Raw genomic sequence first — 9,042 nt, forward strand, 5'->3', positions numbered from 1 at the left:
ATATCAGTCCCATAATTATCAAAGCTGTGGATTTTTTTGTTTTTGTTTTTGTATTTGTTTACAAACAGCGGACAGTTTCTTTGTCTCAAACAGTACTGATCAGTTTAATGCGTAATTAGAGATTTGTCTTCTAAACTGCCCAATATCAAAATTTAGCAACAGTGCGATATAATTAAAATTATCTCCAAGATTAAACAACTCGTCAACAGTTTACTAGGTTAATCTCAGTTCACATATTGTAGGAACTGTAATATTTTATTGTGGCTGGTTTATTTCATGACTTCCCCTTCGCCAGATAAAATCGTTATGGATCTAACAGAGCGGCAATAGTATTCGTCCCATTTTCTATTCATGCATGTCTCAAATCATAACCACAAGAGCTCTTGTAAATTCAGATTTTTCTGTAGTAAACCAGTACAAACATGACCGTACTTTTACTATCTTATTAGAGCTAAGTCCATAAGTTGGCGCAACGATGCAATTTAAATAGAATGGCAGTTCACTGGTCAGGATAATTTAGTGGTTTTATAATTTAATTGCTCGCAAATCTTGATCCAAGCGTAAACTATTAAGCTGGGCTGTAACATTCGATGAAGAATTCACAAGAATAATAGAGTTGCAATGGCAGCGAATGTGCGATCAAAAAATATATGCTTATCGTACTGCAGTCACGCATGCGTATCAGAAAGCCGCTGAGGGAGCAATCACATACATAACTCGTTCTTGTTAATTGGACTGTCTCCACAGTCCTTTTTTTACTATAGTTCTGTCAAAGTATGCCCTGTCTTTTTAAAGGACATTTGTCCAAAATGAGTCTTTAAAGTTTCTTACTAACCTCAAAGCAATTATCACAGTCATTCCCAGGAAGTCAGCGGCATTCAAGACACGTTGAACTTCGTGTTTTGTTGGAACATGCAGTGGCGTTATGGTCTTTGTGATGTAGACAGTAAACACCATGAATTCTAGTAGGTTGGTCAGGCAGGCAAACAGAAACAATAAGAAAGACAGTGCTCTCACGGCAAACTTTGCGGTTTTTTCCCTCGTTGACCCTTGTGGACTCTGAAGAAAACGGACCTCCTTCCACACACATGATAATGAACTATTTTCATTCGATAGTGTGAGGAGCAAAAACCACGAAGTAATTCCAAATATCATTGATATATATCGATATGGACCTGTGTCAAACGACACTAGATTTCCCGCATAGACAAGTACATAGTAAAGAATTGCTATCATCGTAGTTAACAATCGCTTCATGCACCAGTTCTCTTTGACAACGTTGTACCAATTCAGAGTTTCTGCCGGGCGATTTACACAGTAGAACAAGAATACCTGTAACACCAACACCGCCGACAACAGTGGCTCCATTATTCCTACAGCTGTGGTTTGGTTTCGATTTGTGTAGGTACAATTGACGTTAGGTAGGTTCAAATCCAAACATTTCGCCTCAAGTATAACTTGCCATGTAGAGAAGGCGACGGAACAGAGAAGTGTTAAGAACAGCAACACTCCAACCAGTAACACACACGATTTCTTCTTCATTTCGGATCTTCCCTGGCGTTACTGCAATAATCTTGTTCTGAGCCCACAGGTAAAACTGCTAGAACAATACTCAATTGTTGCATGTCTGAAGGATGTTTAAAGGAAAGGTATCAAGCGTGGGAATATATACCAGAGGTCATTTGACCATATCGATTATAGTTCAATGGTCTTCTCAAACGGAATGTGTGAAATAGACATTCCTCAATTCTATAGCAGAGTGTTTGTGAACTTTCTATCGTTCAAATCGTAGTACTCAACAAATCTCTATCAGCTACCATCATTTATTCGTTTGACACAGAGTTTGTAAGATGTAAATCACTGTACGTTTCGTGATTCAGAGTTCGTAAGATGTAAATCACTGTACGTTTCGTGATTCAGAGTTCGTAAGATGTAAATCACTGTACGTTTCATAATTCAGAGTTTGTAAGATGTAAATCACTGTACGTTTCATAATTCAGAGTTTGTAAGATGTAAATCACTGTACGTTTCATATCAGAGTTTGTAAGATGTAAATCACTGTACGTTTCATAATTCAGAGTTTGTAAGATGTAAATCACTGTACGTTTCATATCAGAGTTTGTAAGATGTAAATCACTGTACGTTTCATAATTCAGAGTTTGTAAGATGTAAATCACTGTACGTTTCATATCAGAGTTTGTAAGATGTAAATCACTTTACGTTTCATATCAGAGTTTGTAAGATGTAAATCACTTTACGTTTCATATCAGAGTTTGTAAGATGTAAATCACTTTACGTTTCATATCAGAGTTTGTAAGATGTAAATCACTGTACGTTTCGTGATTCAGAGTTCGTAAGATGTAAATCACTGTACGTTTCATATCAGAGTTTGTAAGATGTAAATCACTGTACGTTTCATATCAGAGTTTGTAAGATGTAAATCACTTTACGTTTCATATCAGAGTTCGTAAGATGTAAATCACTGTACGTTTCATGATTCAGAGTTCGTAAGATGTAAATCACTGTACGTTTCGTGATTCAGAGTTCGTAAGATGTAAATCACTGTACGTTTCGTGATTCAGAGTTCGTAAGATGTAAATCACTGTACGTTTCATATCAGAGTTTGTAAGATGTAAATCACTGTACGTTTCATGATTCAGAGTTCGTAAGATGTAAATCACTGTACGTTTCATGATTCAGAGTTCGTAAGATGTAAATCACTGTACGTTTCGTGATTCAGAGTTCGTAAGATGTAAATCACTGTACGTTTCGTGATTCAGAGTTCGTAAGATGTAAATCACTGTACGTTTCATGACTCAGAGTTTGTAAGATGTATATCACTGTACGTTTCATGACTCAGAGTTTGTACGATGTAAATCACTGTACGTTTCGTGATTCAGAGTTCGTAAGATGTAAATCACTGTACGTTTCATATCAGAGTTTGTAAGATGTAAATCACTGTACGTTTCATATCAGAGTTTGTGAGATGTAAATCACTGTACGTTTCATATCAGAGTTTGTAAGATGTAAATCACTGTACGTTTCATATCAGAGTTTGTAAGATGTAAATCACTGTACGTTTCATGACTCAGAGTTTGTAAGATGTAAATCACTGTACGTTTCGTGATTCAGAGTTCGTAAGATGTAAATCACTGTACGTTTCATAATTCAGAGTTTGTAAGATGTAAATCACTGTACGTTTCATATCAGAGTTTGTAAGATGTAAATCACTTTACGTTTCATGATTCAGAGTTCGTAAGATGTAAATCACTGTACGTTTCGTGATTCAGAGTTCGTAAGATGTAAATCACTGTACGTTTCATAATTCAGAGTTTGTAAGATGTATATCACTGTACGTTTCATATCAGAGTTTGTAAGATGTAAATCACTGTACGTTTCATGATTCAGAGTTTTAGGTTTAATAGGCCTTGTAATTGGACAGAAGATACAACTGTTGATAATTTCTTTTAATATTTCTATGGAATGAAACAAATACATTTTCTCGCTGTCTCCCTACAGCATGCTGAATATTCAACAAAGCCTATATATGTAAACAATTACTGTTAATAATAGAATTATAGTCCAGGGAAGAATCGTTTGTCAATGATACAAATGCACAGTACACATACACAGGCTGTGTTGGCAAACTGAATACTGGACAGTTCAATTTGCTATAGAGAGTAGAATAAGATCGCAGTTAATAAACTGAACAAAATTTTTCCCGAAACTCTAAAAGTTAATATAGTTACTGCCACACTACTACTGCCTATAAAGGACACTGTCACTGTCAAGGCGCTGTCAAGGCGATGGCAGTAACAGCCTCAGTGACACAGATAGAGAAAATCGAGCAAATATTACGTGCGCATAATGGTTGTTTATCTGATTGCGTCAATCCTGGAACTCAAGCTAGTGATTTGAAGAGAGTTATTGTACATTTTAATTTTTCTACCTTAAACGCGAATGATATTCAGAATTTGCCTTGGTTTGAGGATGGCAAGTTCGATCGAGACCTGGTAGGTCCAGCGTATCGGACTCATTGTCAGAGGATGTGGAGTTCGAGATTCAAGCACGGTGTTGTGTCCTTAAGCAAGGCACTTTACTGCTCAGTGCTCCAACGGGTAATGGGTTATTGGTACCTCATGTTTATGGTTATCGGCACCTGTAATTTGGTTCGCCTGTTGGATGAGTAGCAAAATAAAATTAAAATATCCCCTGCCGTCAAGATCGGAACAATGAAATATCAACGACAACAAACGAGTACCAGACAAAGACTGCGACTGTTCGTTAGAAATCCTAGATACGATGTGGCATATCAGGGGGCGGGCTGTATGCAAATGTATACACCAAGTCAACTAAGCAATAGGTAGGCGATGCAGGGTACAAAATTTATGAAGAAACCAACATGAAAGTAAACGGTGATAAAGGGTCACATTAAAGGCATGACCTGTGGCTTGGATAGCTTTAACAGGTTTTGCCGTGGGTGACGATAGCTTTTTGACACTTTACAATAAATTCTAGAATGGCATTTACAGTCATTCCACAGCACTTAAAACACATAAGTAAACAAATGTGCATAATCTCACACATACGTTGCTTCCAGTTTTGATACTTAGTTAGTTAGTTAGTTAAGTTTATTATAGTGACATGAGATATAATTGGTTCAAAAAGAATACAATTCAGCATAAGGTTAACACCTCCCAGCCCAATGGGCTTATATGTCACTTTTAAGACAATTCAAAATATAGGTCAACAGGGCATTGTAAGCGGAAAACAATACGCTTTCAAACATTCACATATAAACGCTCTTTTCTCCTTGTAAATGCATGTTCAATAAATTTGATAATTTGGGATAGCATTCGTCAAACTGATGGGTTCCATGTTTTGCTGTAAACAACAATGGTCTTACCGATGATCATTTCTTCATTTTATTCCCCGGCTTTGGCCTAACGTGCAGCCTCTTCAAAGATCACCATACCTTTAGAGAAATGCGCAGTCCGAGGGTAGAATTGTGCTTCTAAGAGCTCAGCCTGCAACAAGTGATGCAAGTTCATGTCCGTCGCTATGTCGCTACGTCACTCTACAGATTGTTGAAGATGAAGGGGATCAGTAAAACACCGATTCCTTAAGGTGCAAGCTCAACCGCATCACTGATCACCTACGCAGTTATGCAAGCAATATTCACCTCAGAGTGAGACAAACGGTTTCTATAGTAACAGATAATATGTGATGTTTATCACTCCATTAGCATTTTAGCAAACTGAATTTATAAGGCATTGTCAACTTTAACACTTATTTGGCATTAATGTGGCGATGTTGTTCCAGTGACCTTCGTAACTAACTCATCTGGCTTCCGATTGCAGATGAAAAGGTAATCATACAAGACTGTGTGAGTTTCTTGAGGCAAACAGTATTCTTCCCATGCAGTACGCCATAACTAATAACCATGCTTGGTGTGTGTTCTTTCTTGTTGTTTCAAAGTGTCATAGCTTTTCTTTTGTGCAACCTAATGCGACTATTATTATAAAAAGGCAAAACAACATAGAAAACAGCTGCTCTTGATATTGGTGAAGATGAAGGCGATCGGTAAAATACCGATACTTTAAAGTCCAAGCTAATCTGTCGGTCATCACTAATCATCTGCGCAGCTATACAAGCAACATTCACCTCAAAGTGAGACAAATGGTTACTATTAAAAGTGTCAGAAAATGAGTGATTAATCACTCCAATAATATGCTAACGATCTAAAAGGGACATTGTCACCTTGCAGGATTGACTGGAGAAAAGTTTAAGGGCGGTACATTTACTAGGCTGAATTATAATTTTGGTATGCAGATTATTTACTTACCATTGGTTTCACCATCCATCAAATGCTTAGGGTGAATTACACACGTATGAAAATGGTTTAATGATGAATAAGTGGGACCACACATTGTTTCTGACATTGCAATTCTACATTTGTGCGAATGGCACTCTTATCAAAAGTCTTCTTCTTCTTAGAAGCTGTTGTTGAGATAACTTTGGAAATTAGTGACATAAGCCAAATATAGTTACATTTTGACAATATTAACAAGCCTTTATTTTTGGTAATTTTATCATGACGGTTGCTGGGAATATGTGTCTTTAGTGACACGAGTCTGAAATGCAGCAATTTGGATGTTAGTGTCGAAGTTTATGTAATTATCTCGCTACCTACCTACCTACCTACTTTTAAAGTTTGAAAACAACTAACATTTTACAAAAATTTTGTGTTTTTGTTGCAGTATAGATTTGGTCATCTGCGGTACAACAATCAACACCTTTACGATTACCCTTAGTATACATATTCATATTTAAATAAAATCCAGACCATTAAAATTACACAGTCTCAAAATCAGGTCTGTATAAGCTTAACTTCCAAGCTACAGTTAAATCTGTCAGAACGCTGGCCTTGCACTGCTACCAGTAAAACCATTATGACATTACAAATTACACTACACTTTTGAATCGCTTTTGAATATTATAAGTCACAACAAGATGAAGGAAGCCATGTTTGACGCTTCAACATTTTCCAAAGTCACCTAAGTAACATATTTATAACAATCCATCTAGTATTTCTGTATCTAAATGATCAAATATTTTCATACGTAAACAGAAAAAATAACGATTTCATATAATAATCAACAGTCAGTCTTTGATAGTTATAGCATACCCTTCATTGTTTGTCGCTTTTCGCTTTGTAATTCTGTTCGACACAATATTAAGTTATGATTCTTCATACGGTTTGTTGAGATAGTGTCTTGAATCAAACTTTGAAGGATTATTGGGTAAACTTTCAGTTTGTAAACAATTTGAAATCCGATGAGTATGCAACATTGTTGTGTTAATGTTGAATAATCTGTAGTTCACCTTTTAGAGAGAGAGAGAGAGAGAGAGAGAGAGAGAGAAGAGGAGAGAGAGAGAGAGAGAGAGAGAGGGGAGAGAGAGAGAGGGGGGGGGGGGGGGGGGGGGAGAGGGGGTGAGACACTCGTGTGCGCCATCGTAGTCGACTCACTATTCTATAACTTAATTTAGACTCCCTCTTGCATTCATGTCCTAAATAGTCTTCATCAAAGTTCCAAATTGATTGAAATTCCTATTGAAAAATATCCTTTCAAGTAAAATGGGAGTTCTTTCAAATTAAAACGACATAAGTACATAATCTAAAACTTTTGTAATCATCAAAGTATAGAGGCTTCCTGATTTCAAACGTTCGACTACGTTTTGAAGTTGTGTTCCCACTTCTACCAAATTGAAACAAAGTTGTGATGAATGAAGTTCTGATTTTTTAAGGTTTTGTTTCTTAAGTCAATTTTCAGCGAGTCAAATTATGTCAGAGTTTATCGAATTCGAGTTATACATTCTCTGAGATCCTGTTAGTAATGATGATTTTTCGGTTGGTGCAGCATAACACTGATCTGTGTCATTCATTGGATTATCCTCCATGTACTGTGTACTGTTATTTTCCTGCCCTTTGCCTTGTGATGATAGAGCATTTGAAGAACCATTTGACCGATTTTTATCACACTTTTTGGCTCTTTTCGAAATTCCCTCTGAACCAGTCTTGTTTTCCTGTTCATTCCAGGGATCTTGTAAAATCTTGACCTGATCTCCGTATCTCACATCTTTTAAGCTTAGAATTGCCATGTCTCCGAAAAAGCCGGCAAAGTCAAGCCTGAAGAAGACGAGACAATTACGTAAATATAGTATAAATTAAAAAGTGGATGTACCGTTCATATTGCAAGTCCAAATGATGGTAAATATTGTTGTGAAATTGCAAGTTGGCTCGGGCTAGTTGATCGACCGACGGTCCCCAACTGTGCACACAGAAAAGGGGCAAGTGTCTGATAATTACTATTTTTTTGCTCGTTTGTCTGTTTTCTTTTTGTATGGAGACATCGTTGTTTATTCTTTGGCCATACCTCATACCTTTGTGTTATTAAGTATTGACAGCCGGTTACTGCTCGGTATTACCTCGTTTGATGACCGGTATTTCAAACTCAATCACAAGGAAAAGGTACCTGATTTATTAACTTTTATGAAAACACGATTGGAACTAATTTGGGATAATTGAATAGTGAAATAATGTTGGTTATATCTGCAAATGTGAGTTCGTCTGCTTTTCTTTCCAAGCAATACTTTTGTTTTATGAGTAATTTGAAATATTGTTACATTCAGCTGTTGGGCACTTAACACTTTTGAGAAATTTGAAAAATGTAAGGATCCAATTATCCAAAATTAGTTCAAATCCTGTTTAAATAAAAGTTTCTTATTAAACACTTAAAAATCTTCAGTGGCCCCTACACGCCACGGAACTTTATTATTTTTGAATAAAAACTTTAAGTTTTCTTGACAATATCTTTAATATTTGTAAGAGATTTTATTTCTCCACCGCGAACTTTTAATTTTGTACGGGAAACTTTATTTTGGAGTAAAATGTTTTAAAACACTTTGAACAAAAAACTTTAACTTTCAAAAAATAAACTTAACTTTAACTTAAACAAAATATTTGTTTCTCAAAAGTATTTTTAGCTTTAACTTTAATAAAAATATTTGTTTCTCAAAGGTGTTTATTATTTTGTAAAACAAAAGTAAACATTGATCAAGAGTACCAACTCCCCTACACGTCACGGAAATTTATTACATTTTAACATAAACTCTTATTTCCTGACAATATATTTAACATTTGCAAGAAATTTTATTTCACAACAGCAAACTTTTAATTTTGTACGGGAAAGTTTGTTTTTGGGGTAAAGCGTTTCTAAAAACTTTTCACAAAAAACTTAAATTTTACAAAATACCTTTAATTTATATTTGTTTCTCAAAACCGTTTTTTATTTGTAAAACAGAAGTAAAAATTGTTCAAGAGTTTAAGATTTTTGCTGAGTGCGGTTTTGACTTTCACGTGTGGTGGCGGGGTTAAAAACGTGAAAGTCAAAAAACTCATAAAAGGCATATCCCGTCAAAAACACCACAGCTGTGGACCCACAACTACCGAGTATTGAACCACGCTCGACTGTGGTCAAA

The sequence above is a fragment of the Ptychodera flava genome, chromosome 2 (genome assembly GCF_041260155.1).
Source record: "Ptychodera flava strain L36383 chromosome 2, AS_Pfla_20210202, whole genome shotgun sequence".
Lineage (NCBI taxonomy): Eukaryota > Metazoa > Hemichordata > Enteropneusta > Ptychoderidae > Ptychodera > Ptychodera flava.